The sequence below is a fragment of the Podarcis bocagei genome (genome assembly GCF_964188305.1).
Source record: "Podarcis bocagei genome assembly, chromosome: 2".
Lineage (NCBI taxonomy): Eukaryota > Metazoa > Chordata > Lepidosauria > Squamata > Lacertidae > Podarcis > Podarcis bocagei.
In genome coordinates this window covers 44,602,412-44,620,614 of record NC_138126.1, presented here as the reverse complement: position 1 = coordinate 44,620,614, position 18,203 = coordinate 44,602,412, and the positions used below count along the sequence as shown (strand labels likewise).

General features: G+C 44.0%; 1 long non-coding RNA gene across 1 annotated transcript; it reads right to left on the bottom strand.

The window, feature by feature from the left end:
• Positions 1 to 883: 883 nt before the first annotated feature.
• Positions 884 to 7,009, bottom strand: LOC308579993. The gene is made up of 3 exons (XR_014004667.1): positions 6,884 to 7,009; positions 2,992 to 3,046; positions 884 to 1,009 (listed from the first exon to the last, which is right to left on the bottom strand). It is a non-coding gene; the product is annotated as an uncharacterized lncRNA (long non-coding RNA).
• Between the last annotated feature and the right edge of the window lie 11,194 nt (positions 7,010 to 18,203).

The window sequence follows — 18,203 nt, the reverse complement described above, 5'->3', positions numbered from 1 at the left end:
AAGCTTCCAAGCATCTCCAGGTAGGCTAAGAATGGCATCTGCTTAGCTAGATGGCTCAATAGTCTGCCTCATTATAATCTAATTTATGTTATACTGAGTCAGACCATTGAGTATATATAGCCCAGTACTGTCCACTGTGACTGACGATGGTTTCCCAAAGCAAAGTCGCAGGTGGAATTCTTTACCAGGACTGCAGTATGAGGTTGTTTCTACTAGAAATTATGAGGATTTCAATTCCGTGTGCAAAAAATATGCCCTATCACTGAGTTTATAATAGCCCCGTATGCCTCAAACTCTTCCCAGAAGATCTATGTGATGTCACCAATCTCTTTCTCCTCGAAAGCCACCTTCTCTATGAAACATTTGTACTAGGATCAACAAAAGTTTGCAATGTTGGTATAAAACCTTACACAGAATTCAGAAGGAAATTCTCAGGTGTCAAAAAAGGTTATTTATGTATGCCACTACTGCAGCCCGTTTTCTGTTAGCCCAAAAATGGAAAACAAGCAAGGTCTCAACTGAAGAAAAATAGCAACTTAAACTGATGGAATATGCGCAGCTTGCAGACCTAACATATAGAAAAAGAGAACAAGAAGAACATACATTTAAAGAAGACTAGAAAATGTTTATTGAATATATGGGGGGAAATTGTATACACTTGAAAACATTGGCAGCATTAAGATAAATTCAACAGTGTAAACAAGTTTTGATGGATGTAATAATGGAATACTGAATGGTTTAGTTTATGTAAAATATGCAGGGATTTGTGATATGCAAAATGAACCACGGTAAGAGAAGGGAAGTCATTGACATTCTAAATTGTAAAAGAGAAAAATTAATATAAATTATTCACACACAAAATAAAATAAAACCTTATACATACCTTTGTTTATGGGTTAGATCTTCAAACATGGTGAGATTAAGGACTGTCTGTGGTTTGTTTTATTGTCTGGATGCTTTGCATTAGGTTAGACAGCTAGACTGTCAGAGAAGCAAACAGAAGGTTTCCCTTTGAAAACACAGAAGCCAGAAGTTATCTGAATCTGCCGCTAGCTCTAATTGGATCTCACATTTCCCTTGTAAGGCAAATAAATTGAAGCATAGAAAAATGTAGTAGCCCTTAAGTAATTTTAGAAACTTAGAAATTAGATGGTAAGTTATTGCTATGACTGGGCAAGGCATAATTTGTCAGTGTTGTAAATTGAAACCCACATCTTTTATATATCCTTTACTTTTAAGCTATTAAAAAATAATCACTTTATCAATGAGGACTTCTGGCTCATATTGCTTGTTTCATCACTGTCCCTATTAAATAGAATTGGATCCTGTCTTACATAATAGCCAGTGTTTCCAAATCCATATGAAAAGCAGGTGATGATATCTTGTTTTAAATATATATTGTTTTCCAGTGCTGTAGAGTGGAGATAGCATGGGAAGGAACTTAGATGTCAGCTGACTCTCACATTTAGGCCATCCCACAATCCATTACTGTGGTTTTGATAGCCCCAAGATTGGCCTTTCAGCTGGCACCATTTTCTGGCAGGGGTAGGTTCCTCAGTCCTCTCCTTGCAATATCCTGCCCTCAGTTGGGAAGACACACAACACACATCTGCACACTGCCAATGTGTTGGACAATTTTGCTCCTGACTCACTGCTTAGATTCCCAGTATGCTGGCTTGAGAGGGAGAATCATGAGCTGTCACATTAGCTTCTGATGATGATGTCATTGAAAAGTTGGTGGAAACATCCCTCAGAGAATGTTGGGTTTATACCTTAACACAGTCACAGGCTGAACTGTATTAAAGTAGCATTGCTGAGGTGAAAAAATATTTGGTGGGAGTGGGATGAGAGGAAACCCTTTAATTAGGTGTTGAATTCAGGAATAAGGCCAGGCAACTACAGCTCCCATCACCCCCAGCAAGCTTAGTCAATGATCAGGAAGAGTAGAAGTTGTAGTCTAGGGACCCAATGGTGCAGTGGAGGAACACTGCACTGGAACATATTTTCAATCCTTTCCTATTTACCTAGCAGACCTTCCACAGCACCCATTTGCAGAGTTGCCATCTTCTCAAGTTGATTGAGGAAGCATCTTCTCAAATCGTGGGGAGTCAGGGGGCAGAGTCAAATGCCCTCTGAACATTGAGGGGGCCCTGCCCCCTCAAAAAATTGAGGAGCCTGAAACTGTCTCAGGCCCTAGGAGCTGGCACCAATGCCCCTTTGATTTCTCTCATTTCCCCTGTGTGTGTGTGTGTGTGTGTGTGTGTGTGTGTGTGTGTCTCACTTCCCCACCAAAGGGCCTTCAAAGCACTTATCTGGCTAGAAACATGAAATAGAATTTTAGAATCTACTGGTACATTAAAAACAAGCAATAAGTAGACAAGCATTTTAGAAGGCAGAGCAGAAGAAGCAAGTCACAGCAACTCAGCTATCTGTAGGCGTGTTGCATCAAATGAGTGTGCATTCTCTGTATCTCGGTAGTGGAGGCTGGTGCCATGGTAAATGAAACTTAGTCCACAAGATCTGCTCCTGGTTACGCACACTAAAGCTTTATTCATTTCAACACCATGATTTTTTTGTTGCTCAGAATAATTTCATTGTTTACTATTGTTAAACAAGTGGGAATAAGGAATCCTTGCCCCTCTACTTCAAGCCACCCAGAGATCTACTTGTAGGTCAATATCTATCTTCTGCCTGCCCCTAAACTATTGCATGTATACAAATACTAAGACAGAAGTATGCAGGACGAGCCCATCCATTCTTCATAACTTTGATATGAATGGTCATAGTTAATACACAATCTAAGCTTCTATAGGTTTTCTTCACCCCACTGCTCTAGAGACTGTGCTGGCAGCACCAGGTCCAGCCTTTCCACTGACTCTTTTCCCCATCCAAGCCAAGGATATATTCCTCTGACCTTGCCAGGCAACAGCACTCCCCCAGTTAGAAAGACGCATGCCACATACACTCATGCCAGTAACTTGCACAACTTACTCTTGACAGTTCTGCTGACTTCTTGCCTATGTCCCCAGTACACTGTGCTTGATCCCTGGAGAGGAAGAAATATGAGCACTCACTTTAGCTCCATATTATGTAATTGTGAAAAGCTGATGATAGATCTACTTTAAAAAAGCTAACCCCGCTGAATGTAATGGGAATTACTTCTGTACATGCATGTATAAGATTGCAAGGTCACTTCCCCAACCTGGTGCCCTCCAGATGTTTAGTGCTACTACTCCAAAGCACAATTGTGATGGCTGGAGATGATTGGAATTGGAGTCCAAACAAGAAGTTTTAGTCCAAAATATCTGGAAGGCACCAAGTTGGGGGTGGCTGCTATATACACTTACCTGGGAGTAATTCCCATTGAACTGATTGGGACTGGCTTGCGCTGTACAATTTTCATATGTTGCTTTATGCAGATGACTAAATAATTTACAGTTGAGGGAAGTGTGATTAAGTGGGGGAAGGAATCCCAAAATGTATGTTCAGTTTTCTGTTAGAAAAACTGAAGGCATTTTAGGATAACTAAGCATAAAATCGCTGAATAATTGATGCTTTTGAATTATGGTGCTGGAGGAGACTCTTGAGAGTCCCATGGACTGCAAGAAGATCAAACCTATCCATTCTTAAGGAAATCAGCCCTGAGTGCTCAATGGAAGGACAAGTCCTGAAGCTGAGGTTCCAATACTTTGGCCACCTCATGAGAAGAGAAGACTCCCTAGAAAAGACCCTGATGTTGGGAAAGATTGAGGGCACAAGGAGAAGGGGACAACAGAGGATGAGATGGTTGGATAGTGTTCTCGAGGCTACCAACTTGAGTTTGACCAAACTGCAGGAGGCAGTGGAAGACAGGAGTGCCTGGTGTGCTCTGGTCCATGGGGTCATGAAGAGTCGGACATGACCAAACAACTAAACAACAACAACAAGCATAAAATGTTTTGCATCAACACCAAAGGCTGGAGTTTGCCTTTTTCATAGCTGCCATGCACTGGGGCAACATGTTTCTTGAGCTCTCCATTATGACCTCAAGGCCTCATTGGCCGGTCACCACCACTTCAGATCCCATGAGCATATATGTGAAATAAAGGGGAAGGGGTTGCCCTGAGATGCATCACTTTACACTTGTTTACATTGGCTTTTCTGGTTTATTTCTCCACAGATTTCTATATTTTATACCATCAGTTTCACAGCCAACGTACATCTCCCAGACAGCTTTTAAACCTACATTGTGTTCTGCTGTAATTTCCAGTAGCTCCTTACAGATTTTTGAGACCAGACCTTTCCCACTTGAACCTAGATTTAATGCTACAGTTTCAGATGGAGTAAGGGATTTGGTGCCCTATGCTTGAATCCGAGAGATCTGAGAGAAATCTGGATCTGAGAGAAAACGGTTTAATTGACATATCTCCGCTAAAGATTAAACCTTTTCTCCTTAAAACTCAGAGCTCCATTGAAAAGTGCTGCTTGTGTCAATATGAGGGAGGTTCAAGGCTAAACGGCTCTACAAGCCCACCTAGTTTTGTGTATGTAGTTCTTGGGTTTTGAGTGCTTTGCTGCTGGTTTCTGCTGGATCATTTGAATATCACACGAGGTCATTTTGTTCAGAGGATATGTAGCTGAAGTTGCTATCTCAGCAAGAGGTGCCTTGAACTTCAATTACCCCTTGGCACAGAGGTCTAATTTGGCAATCACAGTTGTTGATCTTTGATTTTTTTATATCTATATAAAAGAGCAGCTGTGTCATTTAAGCTTACTTTCAAAAAGTGGAGCAGATAAACAGCTCAGGAAGTCACAGAAGGAGGAAGAGGGACTGAGAAGCCCCTTTAAGCATTCTTTGTTGGGGGCACTTTTCTGCCCAGGAAGTTGGAACTGTCACATAGCTAGGGGAACATATGTCCAGGTCATGTGCATGGGGCAGAAGAGAACAGATTGCACAGATCCTTGACCACAGAATTAGCCTACTGCCATGAGATGGGAAAGATGCTTGTCACAAAATCAAATAATCTAACATTCAGCATTGATGTCTTTAATATTTTTTTTTGAAAGGTGAAAATTATTCAGTTTTCTTTTATGGTATATAGTTCTCTTTTATGATTTTGAATGACAAGCCTCTTATTCTGAGTCATGTTCACCTGTATTCCAGCTAAACTGGGATCTAATGGCTGGTTTCATTATAATGCAGAGTGAAAAGATGTGAAAGAAGATAACAAATCTCTCTGGAGGGTTAATTCACCAGTTTGTTTGCATGCACAATATTATCCAGCTTAGAATTATCAATCTAACTGCAAATAAAACTAAGAATAAGCCATTGACAAGACCTTCATAGAACAGTAATAATCCATTGCGTGGCAAGGTCCCAGACCCTCCCGGGAACTGGAATAAAGTCACATGAAACAGTATTTTAGGATAATGGGCGGAAAAGGCCACAACTTTATTGGTTACAGAATGTGAGTGGTATTGGCTTAGGCATTGGAAACCACATGACTATATCTGACTCCTGCCTGTCTGCAGGAGTCTTGGAAGGGTTAATCACCAGTAGGGGGAGCCCTGCTGATGCACATCAACTAGGAACTCCCCCAGGGTCACCGCTAGGGGTCGTGCCGTGGCCCTAGCCCCCTGTCTGGGGCTTCGGACAGAGCCCACACACCCTGGATTCCTTTAATGGAATACCCATGAATTAGGAGGGGCCACTACCTTCCCTCGCCTTCAACCTAATACTCCAATGCCTAACCGCCTAACATTACAAAGTTGTGACGATTTGCTATGAGGTAGGCGAAAAACCAAATGGCCGGTGCCAATTTGCCAAGTGGGAAAAAATTCCTACCAGGCCCCTTGGGCAACCAAGGCAACCAATCTAGGTCCATAGCAAGGTCAAGAAATAAAGAGCCTAACCTAAGGGTGGGAGGGCGGGAGAACTGAACGAGCAGGGAGAAAACAGGGGTGAGTCCTCAGCCGTGGGCAGTTTCAATAGCCTGCACCACACCCCCGGGCCATCCAGATTGGATAGCCTAAAGACGACGTGGCCGAGGACCACCCAATGGCGCAAGGGCTATCCCATCCCATGTGCATGGGAGGGGGCTTGCTCCCAGCCCACAACGTCATCTCCACAGGAACGGCAAATGGCTTTATCAATTACACGAAACTCCCACAGTTGGGGCACCTGCAGCTACAGACCAGGTAGTCCAAGGTACCATCATCATACATTTAGGGTTTAAAACAAGGAAGCAGAGGGAAAGTCACCCTGTGTGCTGTTCTCTAAAGCAGATGTCTATGAATTGTTTTATTTTTAGGTGGGAGAGTTTTAGTCCATTTAAAACTGGCATAAACCTGAATAGCAGTGAGAGGAAATAAAATGGGCCATTAGATTTATAGGCATGCAGTTTCTTGGGTTCCTCCCTTTGAGATCATCAAGCACATGCCAGTGATCCAGAGATCCATTGACTGTGCACCCCTGAAAAGTGAGGGGTGCCAAACAAGCTCTCTTTATGCTTGGGAAGGCTCAAACCTTTGACTTTGAGGAGGCTCATCGTGACAATACATTTGCCAATCAAGCCGCGGATGAAATATTTAAGCTGCAATTGGGGATTGGGGAAAACTGTAGCCTTCCAATGTTGTTTCACTCTAACTCCCATCATCCCTGACCATTGGCCATGCTGCCTTGGAATGCTGAGAATTGGAGGCCAGCAACATCGGGACACGTTCCCAATCCCTGCTTTACACACTTACTTAAGAGTAGGGATGGGAGAGAACTTCAGTTCCCATTCAACGGCAAATTTATCTAAAGTGCATTTTCCAAAACACAGCCACACTTAGAAATTCACACTTCTTTGGATTTTGCAATGCAGTTCTCTAGCCAGGTAATGTATACAAAATGGCTACTCACCTGGTCAGAAGGTTGCGGTTGTGCAGCAGCCCCACGCAACACCAGAGGGCCAAATGTCTTCGCCATGTCAGCCAGCCGTTGGAACACCTCCCTGGCCAACCGCCATCCCAAAGTTCAAAAGTGCCCTATCAGGGGGAAGCTGAGGGGTGGAGCCTGGAGGGGGATAAAGGCCAACTACACAACTCTGCTTAAACGTCAGCCCTCCACCTGGAGGCTGAAAATGGATATATACCCAGTGCTTGAGCCAAAGCCTACCTACAGCTGTAATCAATAAAATCTGCAGACAGACTGTTGCTTTTGGGGGGGGGCTGTGGGTGTATATGCAAATGCATATACTAAGGTGAAGTGTTGGGGGGATATGCTTTGCAAAAATGTGTATCTCAGGCAAAACTGCCTAACAGAAATGTGTGCATTAGGAGAAACCCACACTAAGATGAATTTTTCTTCAAAAAAGAATTTGCAAACTGATGTGGAAATGTGGAGAATGGAATTTAAGATTGAAAAAATAAGAAACAACCATTTTGTTCAGCAAGAAACAAGGAACTTATATTAAAGTTGATTCATAAATGGTGCTAAACGCCACACAGACTATCTTACATGAGTCCTGGTTCCTTGCCAAAGTGTTGGTAGAGGATGACAAGCCCTCAGGATGGACTTGCACATATGGTGGAAATGCCCAAATGCTTTGGGGATACAGTATGCCACGAAACTAGAACTTTTATAACCATGCCAGGTGACACCTTCTCCACTCCTTGTTGTCTTTACAGAGGATGACACTACCATGTTGTATAGCAAGAAATTAGTTGGACCCTCTCTTATTGCAGCATGATTCACAGCTGCAAATTTCTGGAGGGATTTGGCAGGAGATAATCTGGATTATTGGTATGCTAAATAAGGTATGGGATATTGCAGTACTTGAAAAATTGACATTCAAATTAAGAGTCTTTGGAGGCCAAAGTAAAAGAGATAAATTTATTTTGGTATGATATGATTTTGTGACATATTTTAATGTACGGGAACTTGGATGCTCCTCATCTCCAGCTTTTAAACAGATATGTATGAGCTGAATTCTGTCAGCGCTCACACTTCCTCTGTTTTGTTACTCCTATACCCTGAAAAGGAAAAAAAATGAAAGGAAAACCTTTTTTTAAAAAAATATATGATGCAGAGGTTTGTTTGATGCGGTTACCTGAGTAGATCACTTAATGAAGATGTTTATTGTGCACCTACACAGAAATTCAACCTTAATCCAAATTTTATCTGTTGTGATTAAGTTTTGTCTTTTTTATATTAAAATGTATCTTATTTTCCTGCATGTTAAAAATCAATAAAAAGTTATTTAAAAAAAGAAAATATGAGAAACGGAGTGAAAGCAACTTTGACAGAGTCTCCCATCCCTGCTCAGGAGCAGGCCCCATTGAACTCAAATCTGAATTGACACACACAGGAAGGATTGTGCTGTAACATGCTGATGCTTCCAAAGCCTGCCTGATAAATCCTTCCCCCATCTTCCTCAGTTGCAGTAATTTGTGCACACTGACAGACTTTCTTTATTCTCCTAATTTGCTTGTTGAACTGATATTTCACAGAACCACAGATAACTCCTCCAAAATCTTTAACAGCTGGGGCGAAGATTCAGAGAAGGGGCCCTGTATTCCTACAGTGGGGCAGCCAAGGGCTTACGCAAGTTACTTTAAATGGCCTTCTGGGATTCTGCCTCGCCAGTTCAAGTGAAGTGGCAGACATCCCTCTACGTGTGAGGAGAATCAGCCCTTGCAAGAGGCTGTTTTGTTTTGTTTCCCTCCCTTGCGTCAAGTTCTTTTGAAATCCTTTATTGGTTGGCTGTCATACATTGTGGAGTCCATGTTACATCCCTAGAGATTGTGCTCCCCCAACATACAGCAGTTCTCCCAACCAAGGCTTGTATCCCCGAGTCTCCTGACATGGTCCCCCAATCCTCTGAAATATAATGCTTTGCTCTATTCTAGTATTTGAGGCTGATGCTTTACCACATTGCCTCAGCTAGACACTGTGGCTACAAAAACACAAAATAATCTATACAGGGCCTTGGGGACTCCTCCTCTGGAACAGAAATACTTTTTTAAAAAAAGTTAAAGAAGGCTTAGGAGCAGCGTGATCAATCCTTTTCTGTGACCGGTTGCCACTGGGAAACCCTGGAGCCTCTTAAAGCAAACTGTTCATTGTCCACGTGAAACTGAAGTTCGTACATTAGGTAAGTGCTCTCTCACTGCAACAGCTGGTGCAGTGGAATCCTCGGTCAGCTATAAGACTGGAGGGAGTTTATTTATTTACATATATCCATTTCTGTGTTGCTCTTCACTATCACTATTTCTAAGGAGCTCACAATTTCTGAAGATATCGACGAACCTGTGAGTCATGTTTTGTCAGGACAAGCTACATCTGCTGAAACTGCCCCTTCTGCATGATTGTTAGATGTGCATGAGCCTTCTCCTCTTTTACATCTGGACACTCTAGTAGCGTGGGTGGTGCTGTGGGTTAAACCACAGAGCCTAGGACCTGCCGATCAGAAGGTTGGCGGTTCGAATCCCCACGACGGGGTGAGCTCCCAGTGCTCAGTCCCTGTTCCTGCCAACCTAGCAGTTTGAAAGCACGTCAAAGTGCAAGTATATAAATAGGCACCGCTCCGGCGGGAAGGTAAACGGTGTTTCCGTGCGCTGCTCTGGTTTGGCAGAAGCGGCTTAGTCATGCTGGCCACATGATCTGGAAGCTGTACGCCGGCTCCCTCGGCCAATAAAGCAAGATGAGCGCCGCAACCCCAGAGTCGGCCATGACTGGACCTAATGGTCAGGGGTCCCTTTACCTTTACTCTAGTAGCAGGTGCCACAGTCACCAGCCTGCAAACCCCTAGGCTGTTACATACAATAAGAATAACGTGCATTATGGTTTCTTCTGAAATGTTTTCTGTGCATCAACAATGCAGCAATCATTTTGAAACTATGAAGGTCTGGCTCTGTTCAGAATCTGAATAGGAGATTGCCTTAGAACCCTTCTTGAGCTCCTGAGAGAAAAGGTAATGATGCAAATGCAATAGACAAATTACATACTACTTCAAGGCCAAGGAAGAAAATAATGCAGCTCCAAAGAGACGTTCTGTCCATCACACTCTGTCCAAACCACACTCATGGGTTTTATGGAATTTAGGTGTTCGTGTGGTGAGCTTCCTTCTTGTGGTCATCACACCATCCCAACATTGCATTTTCATATGTGATGATGGCCTTAAAATGAAGCCATTCAGACGTCAAAATGAAGACACGGCAACCGTATTGGTTTTATCACATAGTCCTCCATTAGGTAGATGGTGAATTGCCTCAGATGTACTGGGGGACAGAGCAAAAGGTTGTATTTAACATAGCACTAAGGTGAACGTTCCGTCAGTGCAGGGATTTTTCCTTGTGCAACAGAACATCCTCACTCTGTGTACCCCCTAGATCTAGGAGTTCCCCCAACCCTCTAGAACAGATTTGGGGATGGTGTGGGACATACCTGGGAGAGGGGAGAAATCACATTGCAGTAGTGAAAATCCTAGCACAATAATTTAGTTGAATATCACCCAAAGGCAACAACTGGTTTTATATAATCATGCTGTTGTATGGGACACACCAACATAAATAGAAAGCTGCCGTATATCAAGTCAGACCATTGGTCCATCCAGTTCCATGTAGTCTATACTGACTGTCAGTGGCTCTCTATAGTTTCAGGCATGGTGTCTTTCCCAGCCCAAATGGGAGATGCTGGCGATTGAAGCTGGGAACTTCTGCATGCAAAGCATATGTTCTTCCACTGAATTACGACCCTTCCCTATGTGGTGTGCACACAGACCTACAGCTAGCACCACAAGCAGAATAGCATGGAAATGCTGGTAAATAATGTGGCCAAACTATGCCTTTGTTTCACCCAGAACATGTGGATTCCGCCTTGGAGAATGATGCTATACAGCGATCCAAAATGCAAATGCAGTAGACAACATACAACTTCAGGACCAAGGAAGAAAAAATGCAACTCAAAAGAGCCATTCAATATAGCCCACTGCTGTCATGAGCCCCAAAGCATGGATGAAATGCCAGAAACTGGTAAAGAGGTAATCCATAACACGAAGCAACCATAGCTTCCCAAGGCGCTGACAAAGAATGCTTTGAAGCCCCAGCAAAGTATTGAGAGCCAGAATTCTCAATTCAGTGTTGATCATTAATCAGTTGGTCCTGGTCTTGTTCCAATTGGATCTGTTTGCTTGATTTTCAACTTAACATGATCTGTTTATACCCACCATCCAATCATTTGCCACACTTGCAAAATTAAGCCAGACTCCTCATTAGCCAAGGACGGAACTTGGCCTTGTAGCCAAAATTTTGCATTTTCGAGACTCCTGTCTTCTTTGCTCCAACCTTTGGGCTAGACGTCTAGCTGATATATTTAGAAGCAACTTTCCATGAACCCCGACTCAAATGAATCAGTGTGTCCAGTGTTAATGAACTTGGAGAATTACTGCTCTGCAACAGTTCCACTGGCAATTGCAAAATGGCCTTTTCTTTTCGCTTTTGGAAATTTCACAATTGCCACTTTGACAAATGCCAAGCTAAGAGTCGGTATCTTGCAACACCGCTTATCGGGGCAACTGAAAAACACATCTGCCGCGTCATGCCCTTCATTGAGCCACCATGTTGGGTCGTGGCCCAGAGTTTGTCATGGAATAGCCAAGATAAACAAAGTGAAGGCATTACTTCTGTATTAGCTAGGACTCATCGTTGCGCTCTGAGAGCCACATATAAGAATTTAGCAAAAACTTTGCTCTTTCAGCAATCTTTTAAGTTGGTGCTTAAGCTAGTGAGTATTATTTATTGGCTGGTTCTTAAATTCTCCATTCCCAGAGCGGCTTGTAGTTGCAATTGTGCAGAGCTCCAAAGGTTTCTCTCCAAAGTGGGTGAATGGGTGGTTCAGTGTATGTATGAAGTGATGCACACTTGGGCAAAAATATCCTAACTGCACATGTACATTAATGGGGTGTGAATTGGCAGGGACTGACCAGAAAGGAGAATGTGCTCAAATGATGGCCAGCTCAATGAAAATGTTTGCCCAGTGTGCAGCAGCTGTGAAAGAAGGCAAATCATATATCATTAGCAGTGGGATTGAAAATAAATCTGTCAGTATCCTAATGCTGATATACAAATCTGGTCAATAATGGTCACCACACCTCAAAAAGGATGTTGTAAAGTTTGAAACACTTCAGAAACGGGCTGCCCAAATGATCAGTGGGATAGAGCAACTCCCCAGTGTGGAAATGTAACAATATTTGAGGCATTTTTAGTTTTGTGGCAAAAAGGCAAGAAAGGTTGGACCTGACTGAGGTATATGTGATTATGCATAATTTGGAGAAAGTGGATTGGGAGAAGTTTTCCTCCCTCTCTCTTAATACTAGAATTAGGGGGTCATCCCATGAAGCTGAACATTGGAAGAAGGTCAGACAAAAGATGGTCAGACATATAGTTAAAATTTTTCCCACTGGAGGTAGTAAAGCCTCGTGACGGAGTCTCAAGAACATCTTATAGGACGCTTATGAAAATCTATGAGATGGCTATGAAAGCTGCTAAGAAATCTTACTCTGCAGCTTCCATTGCATCCGCTAGCTCTCGCCCAGCACAACTTTTTAGAATAATTAGTTCAATAGCATCCTTAGGAGGACAACCAAATTTAAGCACAAATACGACCCACAGCTGTGAGGCATTCGCGAGCTTTTTTGCGGAGAAAGTCCTGTTGCTCCGCCGTGACCTCCCTGCCAATTTAGATACAGTGACTGAACTGGAGGCCCCTCGACTGATTTCAGGTCCAGTGTTGGACCATTTCAATCGGATACTCCCTACTGATGTGGATAGATTCATCCAAGTTGGTAGGCCCACCACCTGCCTCCTTGATCCGTGCCCGTCTTGGCTGATTAGGGAGTGTCCAGATGTTGTGCGGACCCCCCTGGTTGAAATTATCAATTTGTCCCTTGACACGGGGACATTCCCAGGGGAACTGAAGGAAGCAGTGGTGTCTCCACTCTTAAAGAAAACTTCATTAGATCCCTTAGACCTATCCAATTACCGCCCAGGTTCAAATCTTCCATACCTGGGTAAGGTAATTGAGAGAGCGGTTGCTGAACAGCTTGGTAGGTTTCTGGAGGAAACATCGGCATTAGATCCATTTCAGTCCAGTTTCCGTCCTGGTTTTGGGACAGAGACGGCTCTGGTTGCCCTAACAGATGATCTCCGTAGACAACTGGATCAAGGCGGGTCAGGACTGCTGATCCTTTTAGATTTGTCAGCAGCCTTTGACATGGTCGAACATGATCTTCTGGACCACCGCCTCACAGACGTGGGGATACAGGGCATAGCCTGTAACTGGTTGTGCTCTTTTATCTCTGGTCGGGGACAGAGGGTGGCACTAGGGAGGGAAATGTCATCACGCCACTCCTTGGTGTGTGGAGTGCCGCAGGGCGCAATTTTCTCCCCGATGCTTTTTAACATCTTTATACGCCCCCTTGCCCAGATTATCCGGAGCTTTGGGCTGGGCTGTCACCAATATGCTGATGACACTCAGCTCTATCTGCTGATGGGTGGCCACACCGACTCGGCCCCGAACACACTGACCAGATGCTTGGAAGCTGTGGCTGGATGGTTTCGTGGGAGCCGATTGAAACTAAATCCTTCGAAGACAGAGGTCCTATGGCTAGGTTGGGATGGCATGGGGATGAGGGACCAACTCCCTTCTCTTGTGGGGGCCCAATTAGTGCCATTGCCTTCCGTTAAGAGTTTGGGTGTAATCCTTGACGCCTCCCTTTCCAGGGAGGCGCAAGTTACAGCAACAGCCAAGGCGACATTTTCCCACCTTCGCTGCATCAAGCAGTTGGTCCCTTACCTTTCCCGCCCCGACCTGGCCACAGTGATCCATGCGACGGTCATCTCCAGGCTTGACTACTGTAATTTGCTCTACGCGGGGCTGCCCTTGAAGCTGTCCCAGAAACTCCAGCGGGTACAGAATGCTGCAGCGAGGCTCCTCACGGGGTCTCTGCCATGGGAACATATTCACCCAGTGCTTTTCCAGCTGCACTGGCTCCCGGTGGAGTACAGGGTCAGATTTAAGGTGCTGCTTTTGACCTTTAAAGCCCTTCACAGCCTAGGACCCTCGTACCTACGGGACCGCCTCTCCTGGTATGCCCCACGGAGAGCCTCAAGGTCCATAAATAACAACACCCTAGTAGTCCCGGGCCCTAAGGAAGTTAGATTGGCTTCAACCAGAGCCAGGGCCTTTTCAAGTCTGGCTCCAGCCTGGTGGAACGCTCTGCCTCATGAGACCAGGGCCCTGCAGGATCTGATTTCTTTCCGCAGGGCCTGTAAGACAGAGTTGTTCCGCCTGGCCTTTGGCTTGGAGCCAGTTTGATTCCCTCCCTCTTTCTTTTTTCATTTCCTTCTCCTCCTGCGATGAGGCTACATTTTAATATTTTAATGTTCTATTATTTTAATGTTTTATTTTATTTTTGTTTTTAAGTTGTAATCATTCATCTTGTTTTATTATTGCTTGTAAGCCGCTCTGAGACCGGCCTTGGCTGGGGAGGGCGGGGTATAAATAAAAAATTATTATTATTATTATTATTAAAGACCAACAACCTGGATGGCTTCAAAAGAGGATTATGCAAATTAATGGAAGGTGTAAGGCTATCAATCCCAACAAAACTTCTGGAAAATCTGTGGGCAGCAAGGTCTCTCTTGTGCCATTTTCAAGGCGCTTAAACTTGTCTGTCTACACAGCATAATGTTAAAATCGATAAGGTTGTGCACCAGATCTGACTGCAAACCCAACCAAACTGAATGGATTCAGGTCATCCAGGGATATCTTCTGGAATGGCTCTCCCAACATGAACCCTTAGTCTCTTCTCTGGATCCTTCCTCTGAGGGAGACTTTGAGGGTGATGACAAGGGAGAGGGCCTTTTTAGTTGTGGCTCCCCATCTATGGAATGCCCTCTTCAGTGAGGTCCATCTGCTGCTTTCAGTGGCATATTTTCAGTGTCAGGTAAAGATTCGCCTCCTAGGCCTGTGACAGTCTGAGTGGAATTTGCCTTGCTATGTTGTTAGTGTGTTGCCAAAGAATCTTATCACAGTTATGGTGGGTGGCTGTATATATATATATATATATGCTTTCGTAGATTTTCACGGGTACAGGAATGTAGGTTTTGGTGTCTTCGGGTGTCTTCCCGTGTAAGAGTTGGGGTGTCTAGGCGACGTTTCGACGAGGTCTCACTCGTCATCTTCAGGCTGGTGCTTTCGGCTTCTTGTTACTAGAACAGAGCAGGATCTCAGTGTTTGAGTTCCTATAAATACTGTTGAGGGGGTGTGGTGTATAGCCTCTAACGTTCTGGGCAGAGAGGAAGTTCCTAGGTTAATGTGCCTTTTCTTCTTTTGTTCATTAATTACTTGAGGGATATCTTGAGTGATTACTTGAGTGATATTCTGAGTACCACTTAGGAGGGTCATTAGGTGTGGATTAGTTGCTAAAGCTTTCGTGTCTTGACCTCTTGACCTTGTGAAGAGTTTTTCTGAGAAGATGGCTGTACTGCACTTAGTTGTGCTCTGGCTTGGCTTCGTGTATAGGGGCGAGCTGTGGTTTTGTGCCCTGTGCCAGCCAGATCTGTGTAGGGATTGCAGGGGGGTGCAGCATCCGGAGGTGCCACTATGGTTTGGCTACTGGATGGTGTCTGTAATTTATCTGTGGAGAGGGTCTGGGTTTGGGTCTGGTGTGGTTGATTGGAGATGGCGTTCTGTGTGCCTCTGGTTCTGGTGTCGGTTTTTGTGGGGAGGGCTAATTTCCAGATGTCTGGCAGGCGGGACGTGTCGTCACGCTTGTTCATGTTGTGAGGGTGTTTCTCTATCTCAATGGCTTCCATGATTATTCTCTTGTGGTGATGTTCCATGTTAAAGAGCAATTTGGAATCTGCAAAATTAATTTCGTGTCCTGTTTATGGAGGATTTTGCTAATTTTATCTGTAGTGCCCTTGATATAAGGAAGGAGGGCCATGCCATTGTTTTCTTCTGTGTCTTGGTTTTTGGGGGGTGTTTCTTTTTGGAAACAGATAAAATTAGCAAAATCCTCCATAAACACAATATCAAAACAGCCTTTTGCACCAACCAAAAAATAGCCAATATCCTCAGAAACCCCAAAGATAAAATCCAGTTAGAAAACCAAGGGGTCTATGAAATACCCTGCAAAGTCTGCCCAGCCACGTACATTGGACAAACAAACAGACGAATAAATGCACGTATCGCAGAACACAAGAATGCCGTCAAAAAAGAAGAAAAAACTTCCTCTCTTTACCAACACATGAAAGAAACAGGACACGAAATTAATTTTTCAGATTCCAAATTGCTCTTTAACACGGAACACCACCACAAGAGAATAATCATGGAAGCCATCGAGATAGAGAAACACCCTCACAACATGAACAAGCGTGACGATACGTCCCGCCTGCCAGACATCTGGAAAATAGCCCTCCCCACAAAAACCGACACCAGAACCAGAGGCACACAGAACGCCATCTCCAATCAACCACACCAGACCCAAACCCAGACCCTCTCCACAGATAAATTACAGACACCATCCAGTAGCCAAACCATAGTGGCACCTCCGGATGCTGCACCCCCCTGCAATCCCTACACAGATCTGGCTGGCACAGGGCACAAAACCACAGCTCGCCCCTATACACGAAGCCAAGCCAGAGCACAACTAAGTGCAGTACAGCCATCTTCTCAGAAAAAACTCTTTACAAGCTCAAGAGGTCAAGACACGAAAGCTTTAGCAACTAATCCACACCTAATGACCCTCCTAAGTGGTACTCAGAATATCACTCAAGAAATCACTCAAGATATCCCTCAAGTAATTAATGAACAAAAGAAGAAAAGACACACTAACCTGGGAACTTCCTCTCTGCCCAGAACGTTGGAGGCTATACACCACACCCCCTCAACAGTATTTATAGGAACTCAAACACTGAGATCCTGCTCTGTTCCAGTAACAAGAAGCCGAAAGCACCAGCCTGAAGATGACGAGTGAGACCTCGTCGAAACGTCGCCTAGACACCCCAACTCTTACACGGGAAGACACCCGAAGACACCAAAACCTGCATTCCTGTACCCGTGAAAATCTACGAAAGCAAATATATATATATATATATATATATATATATATATATATATATATATATATATATTCCAGTGGTACCAACTTGAATAAAATGTTGTGGGGGCCCTAGTAAGCCCCACCCCACATAATTGATCACACTACGCAGTGCACACACAACATTTGAATGACAATGCCCATCAACTTTGTGGGGACCCAGCCCCCTCAAATATTTTATTGCGGGGGCCAAAGCCCCCCCCCCGGCCCCTGGGAGTTGGCTCCTATTATAGGTTGTATGAAATGTTTATGTTTTCCATTGTTTTCTAAAAGGTGTGATCTATTTATATGACTATTTTAAATGTAAGTCGCTCGGATACCTTTTGGGTAACAAGAAACTGATACATTTAAAGTAAATACATCATTGTCTTTGTCATAAATAATATAATTTGGGTGGACTCAGAACTAGAGCTGCGCATCACCTCTGTATAAAGTCTGAATGACCAGGTGAGCAGGGAAGGTTTGGGTGAGGTTGTCACATGCCTGAGTTAGGCTGCACTATTAACAGGATCAGTGATGCCCTAAAGTCCAAAGGCTAGCTCCAAGCACAGTGATTTGGAATCTTTCGTGACAATTTTGGAAGATATGGCTCCAAACATGTGGGAACGTGAAATGCAGTTTGCTGCCATGAGCTTGGGACTCTCTGCCCCCTTTCTTGTGACAAGGGTTTTTTGAGAGAGCTAAAGAATTAATACTCCAAAAGCTGAGAGACACCGAGACGCAATCGCAAGTGGCTGTGATCAACGTCTGTCAATCTAATACACTGTATGCTTCTTTTATCTCTTTGTATGCATCCCTGCCAAGATATCTGGTAGATTTACCAAATGGTAAAATGAGGATAGCCTTTACACAGGCAAGACTAAACTGAGGATAGCCTTTACACAGGCAAGACTAAACGTCCTTCCATTAGCAACAGAAAGGCCAACAGAAAGCAGTTCCTAAGAAGGATAGAGTTTGTGGCTGCAGCTCTGTATCAGCAGCATACAAAATTCATGTACTCCTTGAATGCCCTTTCTATGACGATCTCAGAAACAATTATATCCACCCATTGCTAAGATCACAGAAAAGAAGGTTGTC